Here is a 24,215-nt window from a genome sequence, read left to right on the forward strand (position 1 = left end):
AATTGAAGTGCTTCATTGAAAGAAGCCTGCAGATCCACGATTCATCAGGATCGGGATTCCTGCACTGAGCCCTTAATAGCTGCACAGGCCCACGAGAAAATGAATGAGCTTGGGACCCAGAGTGTCCCAGAAGACACAAACCTGCGTTTCCCTGATACTGGGGAAAACAAATATGAGACTGGTTTCTAATAGATGTGTGATGTTTTGAGATAGCACAGCATTTCTTTATGCTACTTAAAAAAAAATTTTAACAGCTTTATTGAGGTAATTCACATACCATACAATTTACCCACTTAAAGTGTTCAATTCTGGAGTTTTTAGTGTAGTCATAGAGTTGTACAGCCATCACCACAGTCAATTCCAGAATGTTTTCATCACCTCAAAAAGAAATGCCATGCCAATTGGAGTCACCCTCTATCCCCCACTTTCCCACAATCCCCACCCACCTATACCCTGCTCTGGGCAACCAGCAGTCTACTTTCTGTTTCTACTGATTGGCCTATTCTGGACATTTCATGTAAACAGAGTCACATAATATGTGGCCTTTTGTGACTGGCTTCTTTCATTTTCAAGGTTTTCAAGATTCATTCAAGTTATAAAACATATCAGTACTTCATTCCTTTTTATGGCTAAGTATTTTGTAAATATACATTTATTTATCCATTTATCCATTGATGGACATGAGGGTTCCACATTTTGACTATTAGGAATAATGCTGCTATGAAAATTCATCTACAGGTTTTTGTGCGGACACGTTATAATTTCCCTTGGGTATATACTGAGGAATGGAATTACTGGGTCAGATGACAACTCCACGTTTCACTTTTTGAGGAACTGCTAAACTTCCGAAATTCCGTGTTACGTTCCCTCCAGCAGTGTGTGAGTGTTCCACTTTCTTCACGTCATCGCCATCTGTCATTTTGATTATGACAATCCTAATAGGAGTGACGCTGTATCTCACTGCACTGGGGTCTTGATTTACATTGCACTAACGGATAATGATGTTGAATGTAACTCTCATGTACTTATTGGTCATTTGTATATCTTTGGGGAAAACCGTCTATTCAAATCCATTTTTTCAATTGTGTTTTGTGGCTTTTTATTGTTGAGTTGTAAGAGTCTGTATTCTGGATACAAATCCTTATTACATAGATAATTTATTCATATTTTCTCCCACTCTGTGGCTTATATTTTCATTTTGGTAGTGTCCTTTGAAGCATGAATGTTTTTAATCTTTATGAAGTCAAATTTATTTTTATCAACTTATTTTGGCACCATGTATAAGAAAGTTTCAAATAACCCAGCGTCACAAATATCTGCCATGTTTTCTTCTAAGAGTTGTGTAGTTTTAGCTCTTACATTAGGTCTGTGATCCATTTTGAGTTAATTTTTGTGTAGAGTTTAAGGAAGGGATTCAACATCGTTCTTTTGCATGCGTATATCCAGTTATTCCAACACTATTTGTAGAAAACAACTTTTCTCCCATTGAATTGTCATGGCCAAAAAAAAAAAAAAAAAAATGTCTTGGCACCATCTTGGAAATCTGTCCCACTTGTTTGTGTGTTTATTTGCCGCTTCGGGCTTTGGACAAGACCAGGGATGAATACAGGATATTAGGTGTGTTTGGAAAGTCAATGGTTTTGGTATTTGAGCTCTGAGGGTCTCAAATGTTTCATTCCTATTTAAGTTTCCAGGAGCCGCTAATGTAGAAATCACCTGTAAACCCGGAGTAAGAGCACTAGGTCCCCGCCCTTCATTCATTTATTCGGTCATCAACAAATATTTGAGTATCTCCCATATGCTAGAGACCAGGAAGGTAAAGCAGACCTCATCCTCACCTCACAGGAACTGTCAGCTAATGGAGAGGGTGACAGTCACGGACCAAGTGGTGCAGACGTAGTGACTGTTTCAAAAGATGTGCAGGTGCGCTGCGGCGGCCAGAGCAGAAGGAGCCACATAGTCTGGGACAGCCCCCTACAAAAGCGACAACTGCCCTGAAGAACGAAGTGTCCAGGCAGAGAAAAACGTCCTGTGCCAAGGCTTTCGTGTGAGAGCAAGGCATTAGGCCCAGGCTGACAAAACTTGAGGTTAATGAGCTTATTATTTAAGAATGCCTTCGTCTCTACACACTTAAAGTCTGAAAATCTGCAAATACAGTGTTTCTTTCCATTTGTAAACATTGTCTTTAGATTGTAAATATTCTCTGAAATAATCAAAGCTGTCAACAGTCTCACCGGAAACAATTTGTCATTTTCCAAATTGGTAGCTGAGCTGGTCTGGTGAGAGTATATCTTTTAATTAGGAGTAGTTTGGAACTTTAAGAATGTGGGTAGGGGTAGGTCTGGGTGAAGTGCTTAAATATGGAGATTAGGTCTTCACTGGCAGGCCAGACTGGGTGGGCTGTTCTCAGTCTTGGATTAGACAGGCCCCCAGAGTCAAGTAACTGGGATTAACACATAAAACACATAACACAGCTACATTTCTTTGTGGTTTCAGTTCAGTTCAGTCACTTAGTCGCATCTGACTCTTTGCAACCCCATGGACTGCAGCATGCCAGGCTTCCTTGTCCATCACCAACTCCCAGAGCTTCCTCAAACTCGTCCATTGAGTCGGTGATGCAATCCAACCATCTCATCCTCTGTCATCCCCTTCTCCTCCTGCCTTCAATCTTTTGCAGCATCAGGGTCTTCTCAAATGAGTCAGCTCTTTACATCAGGTAGTCAAAATATTGGGGCTTTAGCTTCAACATCAGTCCTTCCAGTGAATATTCAGGACTGAGTTCCTTTAGGATGGACCAGCTGGATCTCCTTGCAGTCCAAGGGACTCTCAAGAGTCTTCTCCAACATCACAGTTCAAAAGCATCAATTCTTTCACACTCAGCTTTCTTTGTAGTCCAACTCACGTCTATACATGACTGCTGGAAAGACCATAGCCTTGACTAGATGGACCTTTGTTGGCAAAGTAATGTCTTTGCTTTTGAATGTGCTGTCTAGGTTGGTCATAACTTTCCTGCCAACGAATAAGTGTCTTTTTATTTCATGCCTGCAGTCACCATCTGCAGTGATTTTGCAGCCCCAAAAAATTAAGTTAGCCACTGTTTCCTCTGTTTCCCCAGCTATTTGCCATGAAGTGATGGGACCAGATGCCATTTTAGTTTTTTGAATGTTGAGCTTTAAGCCAACTTTTTCACTCTCCTTTCACTTTCATCAAGAGGCTCTTTAGTTCTTCACTTTCTGCCATAAGGGTTATGTCATCTACATATCTGAGGTTATTGATATTTCCCCCAACAATCTTGATTCCAGTTTGTGCTTCTTCCAGCCCAGCGTTTCTCATGATGTACTCTGCATAGAAGTTAAATAAGCAGGGTGACAATATACAGCCTTGACGTACTCCTTTTCCTATTTGGAACCAGTCTGTTGTTCCATGTCCAGTTCTAACTGTTGCTTCCTGACCTGCATACAGATTTCTCAAGAGGCAGGTCAGGCGGTCTGGTATTCCCATCTCTTTCAGAATTTTCCACAATTTATTGTGAGCCATACAGTCAAAGGCTTTGGCATAGTCAATAAAGCAGAAATAGATGTTTTTCTGGAACTCTTGCTTTTTCCATGATCCAGCAGATGTTGGCAATTTGCTCTCTGTTTCTTCTACCTTTTTTAAAACCAGCTTGAACATCTGGAAATTCACGGTTCACGTATTGTTGAAGCCTGGCTTGGAGAATTTTGAGCATTACTAGCATGTGAGATAAGTGCAATTGTGTGGTAAGTTTGAGCATTCTTTGGCATTGCCTTTCTTTGGGATTGGAATGAAAATGGACCCTTTCCAGTCCTGTGGCCACTGCTGAGTTTTCCAAATTTGCTGGCATATTGAGTGCAGCACTTTCACAGCATCATCTTTCAGGATTTGAAACAGCTCAACTGGAATTCCATCATTTCCACTATCTTTGTTCATAGTGATGCTTCCTAAGGCCACCTTGACTTCACATTTCAGGATGTCTGGCTCTAGGTGAGTGATAACACCATCGTGATTATCTGGGTCACGAAGATCTTTTTTGTACAGTTCTTCTGTGTATTCTTGCCACCTCTTCTTAATATCTTCTGCTTCTGTTAGGTCCATACCATTTCTGTCCTTTATTGTGCCCATTTTTGCATGAAGTGTTCACTTGAAGAGATCTTGAAGATCTTGAAGAGATGTTCCCTTGAAGAGATCTCTAGTCTTTTCTATTCTATTGTTTTCTTCTATTTCTTTGCACTGATCATTACCATGTGGTAAAACCTGCTCTTCTGGAACCAGAATAATTACCTTAATGGGTTTATAATGCGGATTGAGGTTGTGAAAATTCTCAAACTCTCCGGCTTTTAACATGAGGGAGAAGGTGATAGTTTCAGGTGAAAATTGTTTGTTATATACAAATACAAGAATCACTGGGAATATGAAGCAAGAAATAACATATACTTTGAAAGACTACTACTTAATCTTCAGCTGTCACTTTAAAGAGTAGGCAGTTTCAGTCTCTGGACCACTTTCTCCTTCTTGAAACTTTCCTTTGTTGGTCTCTTCTGGCTTTTCCAGTGCTTGTATCACCCTTTCTGTCTCTGACTGCCTCGCCTTTCTTTTTCTAGTCTGAAATGCTGGTGCTGCCCCAGGCACCCTTGGCTCATCCCTTATCTCTGCTCACTCTTCTGGGTGATCTTGCATTGGTTTCTATTGCTGCCATACCAAATTACCACCAAGGTGATTTAAAGCAGTACAGATTATTATCTCACAGTTCTGAAGGTCAGAACTCTTACATGGTCTCACTGGGTTAAAGTCAAATTGTCTACATGGCTGCATTCCTTTCTGGAGGTTCTAGAGGAGAACTTGTTCCCTTACCTTTTTTGGCCTTCTAGAGGCTGCCCACATCCCTTGGCTTGTGGCCCTTTCCTCTTCAAAGCCAGCAGCGCTGCATCTCTGACTCTCCCACCATCTCATCTCTTTCTGACCACAACCAAAAAAGGTTTTTTGCTTTTAAGGGCCCACTAGAGTACACTGGGCTCATCTGGATAGTCCAGAATACTCTGCCAACTCGAGGTCTTTAGCCTTCCCTACATCTTCAGAGTCCTTTTTGCTAGTGAGGTAAGATTCACAGGTGCCAGGAATTAGGGTCTGTACATTGAGGGCCGGGGCATCATTCTGCCTTAGACCTCAAACACTGTCATGGTGCACACTACTAACGTGGGGTGAGGACTCTTTAAAAACTTGGAAATGTTATGGAAAACGTGGATCATTTACGATAGAATAGTATAGAGAATTCCTGTATCCCAGTTGCTCATGACATAATCAATCAGCCTAAGATCACTGGGAACAGACCTGTATTTTGGCAAAATCAGATTTATTAACTCACTCAAACGAAGGAACCCACATACCAGGGAAACTATGGGTTGTCTCACCAAGCAGACAAAGAGTTAACAGGATTTAGGGTAAGGATAGAATTTAGGTAAAATTTAAAAGAAGCCATGTTTTGACAGACTCAAAGCAAAGCAGGAGTCAACATCTGGTCTGAACTGCACACTAGAGCCAGGTTCATTTCCTTAGGAAGTGCAAAGTTAAGCTAAACATGAAATGCGTTCAGAAGCCCCTTATCTGAGGCTCTGAACCTGGGTTACAAATCAAGACTGCTTCCCTGTGTCAAAGTGACTTAGATCCTCCTGGCAACAGAAGGGTGTTTCATTTTTACTGATAAAATTTCAAACAGCAAAGTTTCTGATCCATCATTTTAGAGAACAAGGTTTCCCAGTGAATCAGAAAGCAGTAGTCACACAAAGGAGGGGGTGGTTATGACACTTTAGCTGCAGCGTGCCCTTGGGGGGAATATTGTTTCATGGTAACTTTGTATCTAGCCTTGCAGATGTCTGTCCTCCCAGCCTGATGAATGGCAGGGCAGCTTTTTTTTCCCTTAGTATGAGCTAATTTTTACTTTTTCACCCACTTCAGTTATCTACTAATAGCCAATTCTGTTTCACTTATAGCCTACCCACCTGGTTTTGACACATGGTTTTGAAGCAAATTCCAGGCAGGAAGAGGACTGCTAAAGCTACAGCTATATCGACCTCTGGATATCATGACCTGGACATCCATCATGCTCAGTGTGTATGAGACAGCATCTCATCCCCACCCACGCGCTACACCCACCCACAACCTGAGCTAACAAAACCCACTTCTCCTGCGCCTCCATTCACCTAGTTGACTCACCAGACTCTCTGGAGTCGTCTTGGCCCCTTCCAGCTACCATCATGCCCTGCTTTTTCACCAGAGTCTACCTGTTCATCCGAAACAGTGCAGGTCTTCTCTGCACCCCATTCAGTTTCCCTAGTCGCAGGTGCAGTGGGTATCGCGGCTGACTCATCCACTCTGCCTGCTCTGTCATGGCGCTTACATGGCTCCTTCCCTGCATGGGCATGCCAGGAGTGGCTGGAATGCCCACTCCCTGCCCAGACCCTGCCCTTCACTACTGCCAGTAATCATCTCTTGCCCAAGATACCTCAACTGAAGTGTGTGTGTGCGCGCTCAGTCGCTCAGTCATATCTGACCTATTGTGATCCTGCTGGACTGTAGCCAGGCTCCTCTGTCCATGGGATTTCCCAGGCTAGAATACTGGAGTGGGTTGCCATTTCCTCCTCCAGGGAATTTTCCCAACCCAGGGATCAAACCCGGGTCTCCTGTGTCTCTTGTATTGGCAGGCGGATTCTTTACCACTGAGCCACCTGGGAAGCCCTCCCCTGAACTAAACCACGTGTTAAAGAGACAGCTTCCAGTTGGGTCTCAGGCCCCGCCCCCACACAGCTGTTCCTGTGCAGAAGTATTCCAGCTGCCATGTTTTCATAACCTCATTCCCACCACTCATTCCATACAAGACTAACATAGGTTCCACAATATGACCTGTGTTTCCCACATAATGCAATTCTCTCTCTCTCCTTCTCGCTTTTTCCTCAGTCTTTTTTTACTGGAAGACCTACTTATTTTGCCAGTCCCAAGTTCTCTTCCTCCTCTCTCTGTGAGGCTCTTCCCTCACCTCTCACACAAGTAACCAAGCCTTTGTACCTTGGGCCCTCTGCTTATTAAACTATGTCAGACTATGTATCAGACCTGAATAAAGTTCTCTCTCCCTCCTGGGCTTTGCCATTCTTGACGCAAACCATCTTAGTCACTTAGCACAGAGCCTGACAGTTACCTGTTTATTGATATTCAGTGAGTGACTAATAGAGACTTGCTCAATAAATGAATGCTGTGGTTGGAGTCATGATCTGCTCTTTCATAAGTCATTGGGTTTGTGAGCTCCATATCACAATCATCAATGTATGAATTGCTTTGCAAATGTTAAGTACTTTGAGGATATGCAAGAAAATTATGGGCTCAGCCCTCACCTTCCTGTTGTCAAGGGAGCCAATTGATTACTGAATGCCTATTGTGTGCCAGGCCCCCTACTGAACACTTTGTAAATGTTAATCATCCTCTAAATAATCTTATGAAGGAAGTTTACTATACCAGTTATTATCAGTGAGGAAACTGAAGCTCAGAGTTCAGTAACTCACACATGAGTTGAGTTACTGAATAAGTGGTGGAGTCAAGACTTAAATCCTGGGCCATCCTGATCCTAGAGCCTGTTCTCTTTCCACAGCATCAAACTGAATTGTAAGGGAGACAAGTCTAGACTTTCAGAAAAGAAGGCAAACACTCATTTCTTTGGCTACCTGTCTGGGTTACCAGCCAACTTTGGGTGCCTAGGTAGGAAGACCTTCTAGCTTGCCTCACTGCTAGGCGGAGGCTCCCAGGTGTCTTTCTCTCTCTCTTTTTTTTAGTTTTCCAACCAGGGATTGAACTTGGACCCTCAGCAGTGAAAGCATGGTGTCCTAACTACTGGACTGCCAGAGAATTCCCAAGGAATGAGTTTTCTTTTTTTTGGCTCCCAAGTATATCCTAAATGTATATTTGGCCCCTGGACCCTGAAGAGGCACAGAGATGCTTCCAGTGGCCCAGGTTTGCTCTTCCTGGCAACTGCACTTTCAAGGTGGTGAGCCCCTTCAGATGCTGGGCAGTGGGATGTATTTAGACGTTCAAAGGTTCTGGAATGCCTTCCTATCTCACTTACTGGACCATTGCTGTCAGATGGTTCTCCTAAAATGCCTTTAATAATGTTAATATTCTCCTTTAAAAAGGTTGCTGTCTAAATATAGAATGGTATCCTGGAGAGGACTGTGGAAGAGAAAAGAAAATTTTAGTGGAAAAACTAGTGAAATCCGAATTAAGTCTGGAGTTTGAATAATAGTAATGCACCAATGTCAGCTTCTGAGTTTTAACAAATGTGCCATACACTATAAGATGTTAGCACTAGGGAAAACTGGGTAAGGGATATATGGAAATTCTCTATGGAGTTTCTGAAACTTCTCTGTAAATCCAAAATTATTCCCAGGGAAAAATTCATTTTTCAAAAATGTTGGTGCTCCTTACAAGATGATGACCAGGTTCCTTAACTGGGATTTTGAGGTCCTCCAACCTCATCTTCTCCTGCCTCTATGAAAGAACTCTCTGTGCCAGCTCAATGGTTTTACTCACTGTCCTCTGAACAAAGCCACCCTCTCCTGGTCCCCACGTTTGCCATAGCCCAGCCCTCTGCTGGACTGATGGCAGCCGAAGACTCCATCATGGTCCTGAACTGCAATGAGGAGCAGGTTACTGTGAACCTGATGAAGCCCTCCTCAGACAAGAAAGAAATGCTAAGTGACTGTCGTTTGGGATGTTATCACTATGTACAGCTGTGACTCTGAACTTGTTGCAACATCCTCTCCTGTCTAATTTGGAGCCCTGTTGCCAGGCAGTTGTGTCAGATGGCTTGCAACTGGGGACCCCGGGGAATGTTACCTGGTATTAGGGACCACTGCAGCTGACAGATGGTTTCTGGGAGATATGAGGAAAGCAAGTAGGAAGAAACTGTGTCACCTTGGGCAAGTCATGACACCTTAGGCTTCCTGCATTGAAAACAAAGATAATCTTCAAGGTCCTAACAGTCTTATGCTTAAAATATTTGCCCTGTGAATGAAGAAGTTGCATGGAATGGAAGGAAGGCTTGGGTTCCAGTGTCACACGAGCCTGGGGTCTAACCCTGGCTGGGCCACAAGGTAGCAGTGCGACTCAGACACTTTCTTAACCTCTCGGAGCTTCTTTTCTTACCTCTGAAAGTGAGACTCTGCACCTACTTTGCAGAGACGTTCCAAAGATTAGAAATACCAGAGATAAACTTCTGGGCACTGAGTAGCCACTCAAAAAATGGAGCCAGCATGTCTGTGGGTGGAGAGATGGAGAGAGCTGGGAAGTCCTTCACAGTCTGTTTCTGAGCTGAGCCTCAAAGGGTGAGGTGAGGGGTGTGTTGGTGGCAGGACCTCAAAGATGTGTAGGCAGGTGGGCAGCCCAGAGCTAGGAGGGAGTCACGTGATGCCATGGTGAGGCGTGGATACGACGCGACTCCAAACCTGGGCGAGAGAGACAGCATGGCCCACCTGTGATGCAGAACAGACGGTAACAAGTGCTGCTTCCAGCTCTGGGGGCTTCCTGGGTCACGTGGCTTTCCAGCTGGGCATTAAATGATAGTAGGATTTTCAGAGCAAAAGTTATGAGAATGACTTTGGGGTAAACACCAATGGCAAAGGCAGGGAGCTGAGAGAAAATCCTGTGTCTGGGGGAGGGGAGGCCGTGAGGCTGGAGGAGGACAGCAGTGGACGACGAACTCTCTAAGGCTTTCAGGAGAGCGCTGCAAGAGGCCAAGACTCGACCGGCCGGCACCGCGTGGGTGCTCGCGCCTGCCTCTCCAGCCCTCAGCAAGGGCTGTGTCCGCAAGGCCCAAGCCAGGTGGCCGGGGTCTGGAAGGAGGCTCTGAGGCTCCCGAGGCGCCCTGGCCAAGGGGCTGGCACGAGACTCCGTGTTCAGAAGGCGAAGGGCTGGGAGAGCAGGCGGGCACTCACTGCAGCTTCCTTCCCGCCTGGCGGCTGGCTGCGTTCCCTGAACTTGACCTCAGATGACCTGTGTATTCCCTTCTTGGAAACAGTTGCATTGCCAGGAGCAGTTGAGCTCTGTCTGGCTTGCTTTCTCCTCCAGAGCAGGGACTTGGTCTCAGCAGTCTGCTCTTCTGCTCGTTCGGCAGCACCCAGCTTTCCCTCCACTGCCCTGCCAGCAGGGTGCCTGCTGTTAGCAACCTGCCCTCCTTGCTTCCTGTCCTCCTCCATTGTTCTTCGGATTGATGGCTTTTAGAGTGTGAGATCACTGATGGATAAAGACCAAGGAGGGGAGGTGTGAAGCCCCCTCCCCCACCCACCCCCCCAGGCCACACAGCTAGTTACCCACTGAGCAAAACCAACTCAGGAGTTCTGACTCACAGGCAATGCTCTCAGTCCTGGCTGTGAGCTGCTTAATTCTGTACTTCTCAAATTCATTAGTGTGTCGAGGTGTGGACCTCGGCTTATCTGCAAGTCTTAATTGGGATTCATGTCAGTGTCTTGAAATTCTTTTGTGAGAAAGTATTTTGGGTATTGTCCTTATTGACAATACCACGTTTGTGTGTTTTGTGGATTGGGTTGGCATGAAAAATAATTCCAAAACTGCCTGGATTTGCCCAGTGTTGCTGATTAGTGTTGTCTTAGGAGACTAAATCCAGTATTAGCCCCAATAAGGGGAAGGAACTGCACCATTTTCTCCTTAGTCAAATGCGTGAGGTATACCCACAGCATACTTATCAAAAGAAAGGGACAGATTTCTAATCAGCATACAATCTAGAAATTAATCCCAAACAGGCGGCTTTGTTCAAAACCTTTTTCAGACTTACCTATCGAGTCAGTCTCTGGGTCCCGGTAGAGAACCAGGCTCTATTCACCACTCAGAAGACTCTGCGCCGTAGAGGGTGCTGGGAATAACACTGGAGAGCAAGACAGACACACACTTACAAGTGACGGCTTCACTTAAAGAATAAACTGTCTTCACTATTTCTTCAAAAGCTGAACCCCTTGTTTCTACAGTTGAGTGACCTCCAAGCTCCCAGTCACTCCCTCTCATTCACTGAAGTCTTGGCACTGCTCATCTTTCTCTTCAACCCTACTCATCATTTTTGTCCATATCGTCTCCTATCTAACACCTCGGTTTCTCTAATCCACTGACCCCACTACTTTTTTAAAAATTCTCTATAATGTTTTTCTTGCCTTTATTCTCCCCTTGTCTACCTTTGATTCCTTGACCCATCATTATGAAAAGCAGCTCTGTGTGTGCCCAGTCACTTAGTCGTGTCTGACTGTTTGTGATCGTGTGGTATTTTTCAGGCAAGAAGACTGAAATGGGTTGCCATTTCCTCCTTCAGGGGATCTTCCTGATCCAGGGATTGAACCCACATCTCCTGAGTCTCCTACCTTGCAGGTGGATTCTTTATCACTGTACCACCCAGGAAACCTATGAAAAGCAGCTCTAGTCCTTTTATGTTCACTTACCCTGCTGGGTATAACTCCAGACCCTCTCCAGGCCTACAGCCAACTAGCTGAACACGGAAACAGTGCCTTAAATTTATGACAACAACATAATACTCCTGGATACAAGCAGCCAAATCCAGAATGTAACATTCTATAGGGAGAATGAGTTGATTTCATTAACAAATAAATGGTGATTGCTGCTGCTGCTAAGTCACATCAGTTGTGTCCAGACTCTGTGCGACCTCATAGATGGTAGCCCACCAGGCTCCCCCGTCCCTGGGATTCTCCAGGCAAGAACACTGGAGTAGGTTGCCATTTCCTTCTCCAATGCATGAAAGTGAAAAGTGAAATCGAAGTAGCTCGGTCGTGTCCGACTCCTCCCGACCCCATGGACTGCAGCCTACCAAGCTCTTCCGTCCATGGGATTTTCTAGGCAAGAGTACTGGAGTGGGTCAACAGTGAACCTGCAAATTAAAAGAAATTTAAGAGTCATAAAAATAGTCTTACCTAGGCTTGAAAACCTTCTTACTTGTCAGGTTTGGTTCTGAACTATATTTCTGGCTGCTTTCTAAAAAGTTAAACTTATCTTTAAAGGATGGCGAATGAATTCATTGATTGAAAAATACTCAGAAAATAATGTATCTTAGACAAAACCAGTCTCAAAAGAGGAATTACTAAGACATTTAAGAAATAGCCACATAATCTCCCAAGGAGATGGTTTAGATAAGAACATTTATTTTGAGGTGACAGTCTGGGATATTTGTGTAAAAGGTGCAGGCACATTTTCATGAGAACAAAATTTTAGCTTCCAGAGGCCAGCCACCTTTCAAAGCAAGATGACCAAATTGTCTGAACCAGCTCAAAACTATTGGCTACTGTTCACAGCCCATGAGCCCTCAGGCTAGGACTGCCCCAGGCATCCACATTTGAAAACACCTCTCTATAGCATCTCTGAATCAAATCAAATTACAAGACTGATAAAGCTTAGGAAAAAAACCTGTCTATTTGCATGAGCTCCTGAGTTGCCAAGGATATTTCATTGATCAAAGAGAATTGCTATCATCTGAGTTTCCAGGTTCTCACAAAGAGCACATTCTAATATGCTTTCTATTTCACACAGCACTTTCTCATTTATTTCTTCCTTGAAGCCAGACTTCAAATATTGCATTAAATATTCCCATTTTACAGACAGACTAAGATGCAGTTAAATGACTCAGCTAACGCACACAGCTAGAGAGGCTACATGGGTCTTCCTGAGGAGGACCGGCAGCTCCTCCTCCACCAGACCACAGTGGCCTAACTCTTGAGGAAACTTGTGATGACTTATGCAAGTGCATCCCAGCCTGGCTGCACATTATACGCCCACCCAAGAGTCACTAGATATTGCCAAGGGCATAAAGCCCAGACCTGGCTCAGCCCATCCCACTGGAATCTCTGGGAGTAGGGCCCAGGCAACGGCTTCCTTAAGATCTCTAGGGCAACTCCAGCGTGAAAGTCAAAACCATTCTGTTAATTGCCATTATTTGCATCCTGCTCTCTCAACAACCTGCTTTCAGGCAGCTTCACTTGTCCTTTTACAGAAATAGTTTTCTGTCAATATTTCTCAATTACAGGATTAATATCCATTTGTTGTAGAAATTTTAGAAGTATGAACAAAAATCATCCAGAGACCCACTGTTAATATTTTTATGTATTCCCTTCCAATCTTTATGCATATTTACTTACAAATTCTTAATAGTTCAATATATACTGATTATCTTGTTTTGACTTCATATGGTAAATATTTTCCAATGTTCCCAAATATTTTTCAAAACACTATTTTAATATTAAGATATAAAAATTTTTTTAAAGAGATAGTCCACAATGTTAATGGTGATTAATATTGGACTAATGCAGGTTCTTCTTAGATTTTTCTTTTTGCTCATTTGCGTATTCTTATTCTATAATTAACTTGTGTTTAATTTGAATTTTTAAGTTAATGAAATTATAATAGCTGCATCATGTTATACTGCGCTTATATCTTATGAATTAATCATTCTGTAATGTTGGTCATTTAGGTTGTTCCTAATTTTGTTGTTATAAATAAGCCTTCCATGAAGACTCTTGTATCTTGATTTTTCTGCCCCATTTTCCTAGAAGTGGGATTATTGAGAGGGTGTAAACATTTTGAAGATTATTGATAAGCATGCTAAATTGTTTCCCAAAGGGCATGTGAGTTTATGATCCCATCAGTGGCATATCTTGGGGATGAAACTGTTAACAATATTTGCAAAATTGAGTACAGTTGACCTTTGAACTACACGGGCTGGGGGGGAGGTTAGGGTACTGACACCCTGGTTAAGAAGTCCACAATCACAATATAGTGTAGTCAACCCTCTGTACCCTTGGTTCTGCATCCTCAGATTCAACCTACCACTGCTGCTGCTAAGTCGCTTCGGTCGTGTCCGACTCTGTGCAACCCCAGAGACGGCAGCCCACCAGGCTCCCCTGTCCCTGGGATTCTCCAGGCAAGAACACTGGAGTGGGTTGCCATTTCCTTCTCCAATGCATGAAAGTGAAAAGTGAAAGTGAAGTCGCTCAGTCGTGTCCAACTGCTAGCGACCCCATGGACTGCAGCCCCCCAGGCTCCTCCGTCCATGGGATTTTCCAGGCAAGAGTACTGGAGTGGGTTGCCATTGCCTTCTCCGCAACCTACCACAGATGGCGCTATACTATAGTACTGCGTGCGTGCGTGCGTGTGTGTGTGTGTGTGTGTGTGTGTGTGCGTGTGCGAGCGCGCGCTCAGTTGCTCAGTCGTGTCCAACTCTTTGTGCCCCCATGGACTGTAACCCGCCAGGCTCCTCTATCCATGGGATTTTCTTGGCAAGACTACCGGTGTGGGTTGGTATTTCCTCCTCCAGGGGGTCTTCCTGACCCAGGGATTGAACCTGGGTCTCCTGTATCTCCTGCATTGCAAGCAGATTCTTTACTGCTAAACCACTAGGGAAGCCCAAAACTATAGTACTTACTACTGAAAAAAATGTAGGTTAAGTGGACTTGCTTCATTCAAACCTCCTGTATTTTCAAGGGTCAAATGCATTTTCACTTTGTGATCTGTCAGTTTGCTGGACTTTTTATCTCTTTACCGGCCATTTGCATGTCTTCTTTTGTGAGTGTTGCCTTCTCCCCATCCTTGTGGGTGTCTTTTTTGTTATATATCAACACTATAACACTTTTTCTTTTCATTTGTCTTGTAAGTATTTTCCCTGAGTTTATAATTTAACTTGGGTTGTTGACATGCAGAAGGAGTCACTGATTTTATGCTTAGAAATACTTTCTGATTGCTTGATCAGGTAAATAGTTCCATTTTTCGGCTACAGGTCTCAATGAATAAATGCCTGCTTAAGTAAGAGCAATTTTTCTGGTTAAGCAGGGTTTTATTGGTCTAGACTAAGAAGCAGCCCAGGATTCCTTGGTGGCTCAGACAGTAAAGAATCTGCCTCCAATTCGGAAGACCTGAGTTCGATCCCTGGGTGGAGAAGATCCCCTGGAGAAGAGAATGGCTACCTACTCAATATTCTTGCCTCGAGAATTCCATGGACAGAGGAGCCTGGTGGTCTACAGTTCACAGGGATGACTCGCAACTAACACTTTCACACAAGAAACAGTCCATCTCCTATAGGAACCAGACTTGGAAGTATCAAAACTACTTTAATGGTATACATTCCTTGAACCACCTCACCAATACATGTAAAAAAAACATGTTGGTAGTTCCTACTTTGTAGGAAAAAACTTTTAAAAAGCAAACTAAGACTGCCCCACCCCAAAACTAACAAAAGCCCATTTCCACTCTGTATTAAAAAACAGGGTGGGTCTTAGGATAGAAACTGGGCCTCAGGTAGAAACTTTCTTTCAGGCCAAACCCTATACCTCTACCCTGCCCACTCCCCTGGCCCCATGCCTTGAGTACAGACTCTAATCCTGGGCAGAGTTGCTTGGGCATGTAATATGTGGGGCATACATACACTAATAACTTACTTGTTGTTTCTGACTTTTGAATTTAACTGGATGCTCTGTATTTTTATTTGCTAAATCTGGCAACCCTAATCCTGAGGTTTCCTTTTGGTGTTGATATTGGAGCCCAACTCCCAGGAGAGCCCACAGAAAACAGTAGATAAACCGGCATCTCTGGCATACACATGAAGGAATTTACTTGCCTGTGTCTAAAGAGGGCTCTCACAGCCAAGAGGCACCAGAGATGTTCTCCAGAAACCCTGCTCATTGACTTTTCTACAGAGATCAGCATCTGCTTGTAAATCTGCGCTCTAAGCCAGGCCTCTGGGGTGGGGATGGGGGTGTGTGTCCATACTTCCCGTACTGAATTGTTCTTCCTCCTTTTTGCAGCAGCTCTGAGGCTCCTCTTGGGCCTGTGGTTCTGGGCAGGCCCTGTTGAGTGCCCACCACTGCCTCACTCAGGTGCCCTTCACCCGCCACACATCCCTGTTTGAATGGGCAATCTGTTTGTTCCCTGTGGCTTCTTTTGCCTTAATGTTCATTTTCTCTCTTATAGGCTTTTGAGTCACTATAAATAATTTGATTGCTTTCCAAAGGCTGGATATTCAAATTCAAGTTTTATTGTGGTTTGAGATGGCTGAATATCATCAGGTGGATGTAGGTGGTGACCTAGTCATGCCACCATTAAGACAGTCCTAGAGATTGGCAAGAAGACTGAGACATAAGCTGATAACCCCCTGCCTGGTTTAGCAGATAAATAGTGCAATGTTGGGAACACAGAATAGCTCCCCAGGAATGAGGCTAGAGTGACCTGGAATGACTCAATCCATTAGTACAGGTGTTTCAAAGAATGCCTCGCCCAGCTTGAGGGACACCTGTGTCCTTTTTCTCTCTAACCTTCTTATCCCTAGTCCTTGCAGACTTCTATTAATACGGCAGAGCTTCTCAATCTTTACCAATGAATCGCAATGGCTGAGTGGGAAGAATGTGGTCTCTGGTAGGGGTTTTGAGGATTTGTCCCCCTGCATTGCACAGTTCGAGCAAATGGGGCTTGACCTTCACCCATAAGAGGATTTGGGGAAGGGGTGTCTCAAGAACAAAAGGAGTTGATATCAAGTTCACGTCTCAAATGGGACAAGTAGGCCCCTGCTCAGCAGGAAGTGGGATGGGAGGAACATACAGAAATAGTTAATGAGACAAACTGGTGGAAGTTGAGCCAGCTCAGCTCCTTCTGTGAAACCTTTGCTCTTCTCTAACTAGATTCTCAGGATCTGTAGTTCAGGAATTTCATGATTTCTATACCACACATATATTCTGTGGCTTCCTCCCGTGTTCGAGGATTCGATGCTGACATTTAACCAAGAGGTAGATCTAGGAGCTGGGTGCAGCCACTCGCTACTCCTGACCCCTGGCCCCTGTGTGCACTGCTTCCAGGTCTCTCTGCGGACTAGTCCCACAGGGGCCCCAAATAGAACATGTCCTTGCTGACCTGATGTAGCAACCTGCTCCTCCTCTGGGCCCCTTGATGCTACCGTCTACCCTGCTACTCTTCCAGAAACTTCCTTGCCACCTCTCCTCCAATCAGTCCCTTCCTGTTATTTGATTCCCTAAATCTCTCCTACACATAATTCTCTTTACCCCACTCCCACTAACCTAAGGGAGACCATTTTTTTTTTTGTCACCTGGGATCCTGCAACGGCCTTTCAGCTCATTTCTCTGCCTCCGTTCCAAGACCCCAGGCTGCACCTGGCACTGGGCAAGATATGGTCCTTGTCCAGTGCACTGTGGATGGGACTCATGATGTGATTGGTGGGCTCAATCTTGAAAGATCAAAGGCTTCCTGGAGTGCCACCTGAGTTTAGCCAGGGAGGATGAGGGGAATGAATGGCAAGAAGCAGGAAATGCTTCTGCTGAAGCTATGCTGTCTTAGTAGTTTTACGAGGCAGGCCTTTAATGACACATATATCATGAATCTCTTCCTTTTCTGGATTCTTTTTCTATTTACACACTAATTTCTACTGAGTTTGCCCCACTGTCTCTTACCTCTCCCACCATGCTTCCCTCAACTCAGGTTTCTTTCACCCTAGCCTAAATCTCTGAACATGCGTAGGTGGAGGAACGACAAACCATTAGAGTGGAAATCTCAAATATATGTTCCTAGGAGGCAGAAATGCTCTAGAAATGGGCAGCACTCATTGCATTAACACATACCTCAAAGGCACACACATCTAGCCCACACATCGCACACATACTTTCCCCCATATATTAGCTATTAGTGTTATTAACCAAGTATTTCTGCTTCTCCTTCCAGGCACATGAAAGCATTGCACCTATGGCGTCCCCCTGCCCCCTTGTGACTTGCTTTGGCCAATGAAATCAGAGCAAAAGTGATCTATGTTACTTCCAGGTAAGTGCTTTAAGAGTCCACGCTCAATTTGCCCCACCCTCATTTCCTGCCTTCTGAGTTGAGGAGGCGGCTCGTCTAGTTGCTGCAGCCAGAGCCCCTCAGTGGCTATGGAAAACAGAGCTCCTGTTGATCTCCAGAAGATATATTTCACGATGGAGACAGAAAACTGTGTCAGACCAGTGAGACCTGGAGATTGCTTGTTACCCGACCACAACCTAACTGATCCTGATTGATACACGCAGTCAAACCAAGGTTTGGGGGCACCAAGGCCTTTATTCCTGTTGGGTATTCAGCATCTTGAGTCTCTGAGTCAATCAAAGTTCCCATTCTCCTGCTCAGTTCCCTTAGGTTGGAATATTTTTAGGTTATTTAATCTCTTTTCCATTATGAAGGGGACCCTTGCGTGTTCCTTGTAATAGTAGAACAAGGAGTCTCTTTGACTGAACCTAAATTCAAAATGAAGTCACAGAAATAGCTGTAAAATACAAAAGCAGGGTTTCCCTGGTGGCACAGTGGATAAGAGCTCGCCTGCCAATGCAGGGAACACGGGTTCGAGTCTTGGTCCAGGAAGATTCTACCTGTCGTGTGGCAGCTAAGCCCATGCACCACTGAGCCCACGCTCTAGAGCCTGAACTCTGCAACAAGAGACGCCATGCAATGAGGATCCCATGCACGGAAACCAAGAGTAGGCCCCGCAACTGGAGAAAGCATGCACAAAGCAGTGAAGACCCAGTGCGGCCATTAGTTAATTTAAAAAACACGAAGGCATTTGCTGTTATCCAAAAGCACAGTCTAGACATCCTGCGTATGTCACACTAACTAGCGCACATCTAAAAGCAACCCACTGACACATCTCCCTTTCACCAAGAGCAAAATGCCAGTTTCTTCCCCCGGAATAGCCCTAGCACTAGTAGGCGAATTTCAAAGGTCCCAGACTGTAGGCCTAATTCTGCCATTTAGCAGTGGATGACCTTGGAAAAATTACCTCTTTGAGGCCTAGTTCCCTTATCTGAAAATGGTTATAGTAACAACCAGCTTCTCTGGTAGCTCAGATAGTAAAGTATCTGCCTGCAGTTTAGGAGACTAGGGTTGGATCCCTGGGTCGGGAAGATCCTCTGGTGAAAGGAATGGCTATCCACTCCAGTATTTTTGCCTGGAGAATTCCATGGATAGAGGAGCCTGGCTGGCTACAGTCTATAGGGTTGCAAAGGGTCAGATAAGACTGAGTGACTAAAACACACACATAACAATAATAACTATGTCATAGAAAGAGAAGGAAAGTTACATTTACACATTTGGCATACTCTTCAAACAGACTGAGAACCGGTATGGAAAGGGAAGCTCTATGCAAACGTGAGCTGATAACGTTTTTAACCAACACATGACCAAAGAAGAAACATAAAACGAACTCCCCAGTGCCTTCAGTCTTTAAAACCAAGCTAAAGTGTGGACATTGGAGTGTATTTACATTTCTGTAAAAGGGCCCATAATACAAAGCTCATTCTTCAAATAGGACAAATTGCTTATTACCTAAAAGGGAACGAGTGGTGTCAAATGCCTCAGAGGAGGTCAGTCACATTCAATCATTTGCTGGTTGGGCAAACACCCAGCAGTGGCGCTTCCACGCAGTGACTTCCGGAAGAACCGCGCGCGCACATCCAATTATACCTCTTGTGCCCTTTGCTCAGTGCGGAATTAAGTTCAGTTCATCAACGGAAGCCCTGCTTATTCCCCAGCCCCACCTCCATCCTTCTCCAGCGAAACGCCCCCTGCCAATTATGTAGTGCCAGCAGTCCTTTAGGCTTTTCCCTCTCCAGACGGTATTTCCCTTTCTAGCCCTCGGGCCAGCGGCGCAACCAGGTCCTGACCATATCTGAGCGATTGCCTAAAAGGCTCAGCCCTCGGCCCCTAGGGGTAGGGCCCGCCAAGCCGGTTTATAAATGGAGCCTCCGTGGGTCCGCCTCCTCTAAGCGCCTCCGGCGTGATCTTGGCCGGCGCCTAGGTGCTGAAGTAGCTTCTCGTCCGCTTCGCAAAGTTGAGGGTGCAACACCTGAAGGGCTTGTTAAAACAGAGCGCTGCGCCCCACCCCCAGAGTTTCTGCCTGAGTAGGTTTAGGGTGGGGTCCAAGAGCTGGCATTTCTAACGAGTGCCCAACTGTCGGTGACGCTGCGCATCAGGGACCGCACTTAGCTTCTAGGCTGCCTGGAGACGGAGAGGCTCGCCGGCCGCCTCCACGCCGGTCCCAGCTGCGCTGCTGCCCTGAGCGCTGCTCTAGTAGGAATAACCCGGCAGCACAGGAGGCTGCAGCCCTGGGTAGGCAGGGCCTGAGGAATTTGGATTTTATCTTAGGGGCCCCTGAAGGGTTCCTGCAGGTAGGAAAGCAAGCAGGAATAAACCTCGGAAGCCTGTGGGTGTTCGGTGTTATCAGGATATTTCATTCATCAGGTTCTCCTGACCTCCTTTCTGCACTGAACACATATTGATTGCCTAGGTTTAGGGTCACAACGGTGAAAAGACAGGGTCCCAACCCGCCAAGGGCTCGTAGTAACTGGGAGGGAAACGTGCAAACGATTACAATGCAGGTAACATAACTGTTTCTAGGGAGGCAGCGTCAAACTTCTGGGGAGGGAGAGTGGGTTGGACTCGGAGTCTGAGGAGCCGGAAGAACTGGCATTTCTGCAGAGACTTGCAGCATGAATGGGGATTTGGCAGGTAGAAGGAGAAACTGGGAAGGGGTTAGAGTGGGAAGGGTTAGACAAGACTGCTCAAATAGAAGATTCCAGAGGGAGACTGGGAGCTTGTCTGGTGGGCCCGGTTTCCCTCCCACCTCTCTGGTTGCGCTTCTGTCTCCTTTCTTTGCTGGCCTCTCGTCGGCTGCTGTCCCTCACGAGCTGGTGTTGGCCAGGGCTCTGGCCTGGCTGCCTTTCCCTCTCGCTCTCCATGTCCACTCCTCCAAATGTGAAGCCTCCTGAGCTGCTCCCTGTTGGGGCCCACGTGTGTTTCCAGCCCAGGCCTAGCCTCCTCAGCACCACACAGATGTCCTCGGTGCCTCCTGTACTCTATCTTGGTGAGTGGGGCCCTCATCCACCTTGTTACCTAAGCCAGAGGATTTTGTGAAATGCCTCTTCCATATATAGCTGGTGAAGAGTGAACTGGCACAGTGCATTGCTGGTGCCATTCATCAAGATAGAAAACAAGAGGAAAGATGCCGGGCTCAAATTCTGTCTACAATTCACTAGCTGAGTGACCTGGAGCAAATTAATCTATTTCCTTACCTGTAATGTGGGTTTCAAGATAGGACCTACCTCACAAGGTTGTTATACGGATTTAACAATAATTGTTATTTATTAAGCACTGTTAAGTATTTTATATGGATTCCTTCAGAGTTGATGAGTCCAAGGTCACTCTGCTATTACGTGCCACCTGAGTTTAGCCAGAGCCAGGTCTGGAACCCATAGTTCGCTCCCTTCTTCATTGTCACACTATCTGGAGATTGTCTATCAAATAGGGAAATACTTACAATATAATGTTAAGTAAAAAGTGGACCACAAATTGCATAACCAGTGTGAGTGCAGCCATTTTTTTAAAAAAGGAAATACTCTCAAAACTAGAAAATGCTAGAAGGAAATACAGCAAACGGTTAAATGTTGTATTGAGGTTATTTTTGTCTTCTAGTTTTCTATTTCCTGTGTTTTCTTCAATATATATAATTTTTACTAAAAATAAAATATTTAAAACATTAAACATTCATTACTTTAAAAACAATTACAAGTCCACAAACTGTTCTGTTTGACTGGAAGTTACACTCCACTGGTATCTCTTCTCAGTTCCAGTCTTAACTTCCCTGAACAGAAATTTTTTCCTACTCTCAAAGGCCAGAGTAGGAAGTAGGTATTGCAGCGGTGTTCACCACCCTCCGCACAGCTGACAACCTGGCCCCTCCAGGAGGCTGTCAAAATCAGGTCTGTGGGGAGGGAAGTTCCAGACAGAACGCGGGCTTCTACCGCCTAGGGCTTTCTGGACAGCGCTGCTTGAGATCAATTACTTTTTTCTTCTTCTAAATAAGCGGCCGAATGCTCTTTTTCCAGTTCTGGCTGAGTTGTTAGCTTCAGCCCAGTGGTGACGCCTGCCAGGTACCTGGCTCGGTGAACACCGCCCAAACTGGTCAGGCCAGTCCTCCCGTGGATGTTTCTGCCAGGACTTGCCTGTGTTTGTGTGTGTGTGTGTGTGTGTGTGTGTGTTGTGTTGTGTTAGAGACCCACCCTTCTCCCCAGCAACCTAGGTAGGTGGAAGGTAGCTTCGGGGACCAGCCTGGCAGTGTGGCCAGATGGGTGGAGCTGAATTAATCTAACCTGGAATTTCAACTTGGCCTGCACAACAGGTGAGAGGAAAAAAGCAGCAGAGAGAACGGGCAGTTCGGCAACTTAGAAATACTCTTATGCCTTGCCCCTTGCCCCTTGGCTGGAAAACAGCCCGGGGTGACTTTTCAAAGTCTTTGCGATGGGTTATAGGGCTCGATCCCTCGGAGGCTGTCCGAGCCCCTCCTGAACGCTGTCCTCCTCGGTTACCCTCCGCGACGCGCCCGTTCCCCCTCCTCTGGGAGGCAGGGCGGGGGTATCGGATTAGTCTTTGTTTTCGACGCGAAAGAGCCAAGAGCGGCGCAGGGGAGGCTCGCGATGGCAGGGCCCCGGGGTCCGCCTGGGTAGGGCGCTGGGCTGCGATCCCGGCGAAGGTTCCTGCGGGCTGGCCCTTGGCCTCTGCTCGCGGGGTATCCCCTCCTTGCCCGCTAGGCTGACTCGGTACGCAAACGCGCGATGTCCCCCATTGTCCTGCCTCGGAATGAGCGAGCGGCGGCCAAGAGAGGGGGGTCAGTGGGGCCCGGAGTTCAGGACTCCCAGGGGCACCGGGGCCGTCCCAGGCCGCTCGGCCCGCAGGGAGTGGCAGGAAGTGGGGACACCGAGGCCGGCTCGGCCGAGGGCCTAGGCTGGGAGCTCCGCGTGCCCCACCCCGCGCCGCCCGCCGCGCCCGCTCGGCTGCAGAAGCGCCGGAGGGCGGGGGCGGCCAACCCGAGGAGGGCGGCCGGGTCCCGGGAGGACCGACCGCGGGGGAGGGGAGGTACTGCAGGTGCAAAGGCGCGGCGTCCGGGCCGGGCCCTGCCCCCATCCGCTTCAGGACCGCCCGCGCCGTCCCCTCCCCCTCCACGGAACGCCCCCCCTCGCGCAGCCCCGAGCCCGGCGGAGGGGGCGGCGGCGGGGCCGGCGGGGCTCGGCGGGGCCGCACGTGCGCGCCCTCCCGGGCGGGGGAGTCCCCGGGCGAGCACGTGCCGCGGCGCGCGGGGGGCGGGGAGTCCCGCGGACGCCTTCATTGCTGCTGCTGCTGCCGCCGCGGCCGCCGCTGCCTCTTCCTTCCTCCTGCGCCGTCCCCTCATCGGCCCGGGCGGGGGGCTCCGTGCGCCGAGCTCGGTCGGGCCAGGCGCTCCAGGAGGCGGGCGCCCCAGGCGGCGGCGGCGGCGGCCGCGACGGTGGTGGCGGCGGCGCGGGCCGGGAAACTTTGCCCCTTTGTGCGCTCCGCCCCGGAGGCGGCGGGCAGGTCGGTGCAGTCGGTGCCTTTCCGGCTCCGGGGTGGGGGAGGGGAGGCCTGGGGGGGGGCCCGCAGGGGAGGGGACGGTCCGGGGGGGGGGCGCCCCGCTACTTTGTTGCGGGAGACGAGGCGGGGGTGCTGCGGGTCCCAGTGTAGCTGAGCCGGGCGGGGGCGGCGGGGCGGGGCGGGGGCTGCGGAGCCGCCGAAGCCGAGCGGCCGAGGCCCCAGAACAAAGGAGCCCGAGCGGCTGCGCGCGCGCGGCCGGGCCTGAGCCGGAGCGCGCCCCCCTCCCCGCGCCCCCTCGTTGGAGCGGGCCGCCCTCCAGGGTCCGGCCCGCTGGCTGGGCGGCCGGCGCGGGCTACCCCGGACGCGCCCCACTCCAGGCCGCCTCAGTGCCCGGGGCGCCCGGGCAGCCCCGCCGAGTGAAGCTCTCGGCAAACTTTATTTTGAAAGCTGTGCTCCCTTGGGGAAGGCCCAGCGACCTCCAGTGAGGGGCGTGTGGGAATTTAGGCAAAACTCTCCCAAGCCCGTGGGGGTGGGGAAAAGGACAACTTTCTTGGACATCTCACCTTGACCGCCCCCTTAAATTCGCCGTCCAGGTTTCCTTAACACCTCGTCAGGCCCTCGTCCTGCTCCATCAGGGAGCGGGTGCCAGTGTGCCCTGCCAGAGGTTCTGGACAGAATTTCATGAGAGCAAGCCCGTTCTCTTCCCCCAACTTCTCTTTTCCCAGAAGCAGGAAGAGGTACCAGAAAGA

The 24,215-nt window shown here is 47.4% G+C and overlaps 1 protein-coding gene and 1 long non-coding RNA gene across 4 annotated transcripts in view; one reads left to right on the forward strand and one right to left on the reverse strand.

Annotated features, from left to right (window-relative positions):
- Window positions 1–245: 245 nt before the first annotated feature.
- LOC132659417 (uncharacterized) lies at window positions 246–24,149 on the reverse strand. Its single transcript, XR_009599865.1, has 2 exons — window positions 24,030–24,149; window positions 246–11,944 (listed from the first exon to the last, which is right to left on the reverse strand). It is a non-coding gene; the product is annotated as an uncharacterized LOC132659417 (long non-coding RNA).
- TET3 (tet methylcytosine dioxygenase 3) overlaps window positions 20,550–24,215 on the forward strand; it is a 111,746-nt gene continuing 108,080 nt past the window's right edge. For 2 of the 3 annotated variants that reach the window (XM_042248101.2, XM_042248102.2), the window contains exon 1: window positions 23,098–23,469. The gene's annotated coding sequence lies outside the window, so the exon portion shown is untranslated. Of the gene's footprint in view, window positions 22,262–23,097; window positions 23,470–24,215 lie in introns of those variants that run through there. The other variant, XM_015094461.3, reaches the window with a different exon arrangement.

Source organism: Ovis aries, chromosome 3 (assembly GCF_016772045.2).
Source record: "Ovis aries strain OAR_USU_Benz2616 breed Rambouillet chromosome 3, ARS-UI_Ramb_v3.0, whole genome shotgun sequence".
Lineage (NCBI taxonomy): Eukaryota > Metazoa > Chordata > Mammalia > Artiodactyla > Bovidae > Ovis > Ovis aries.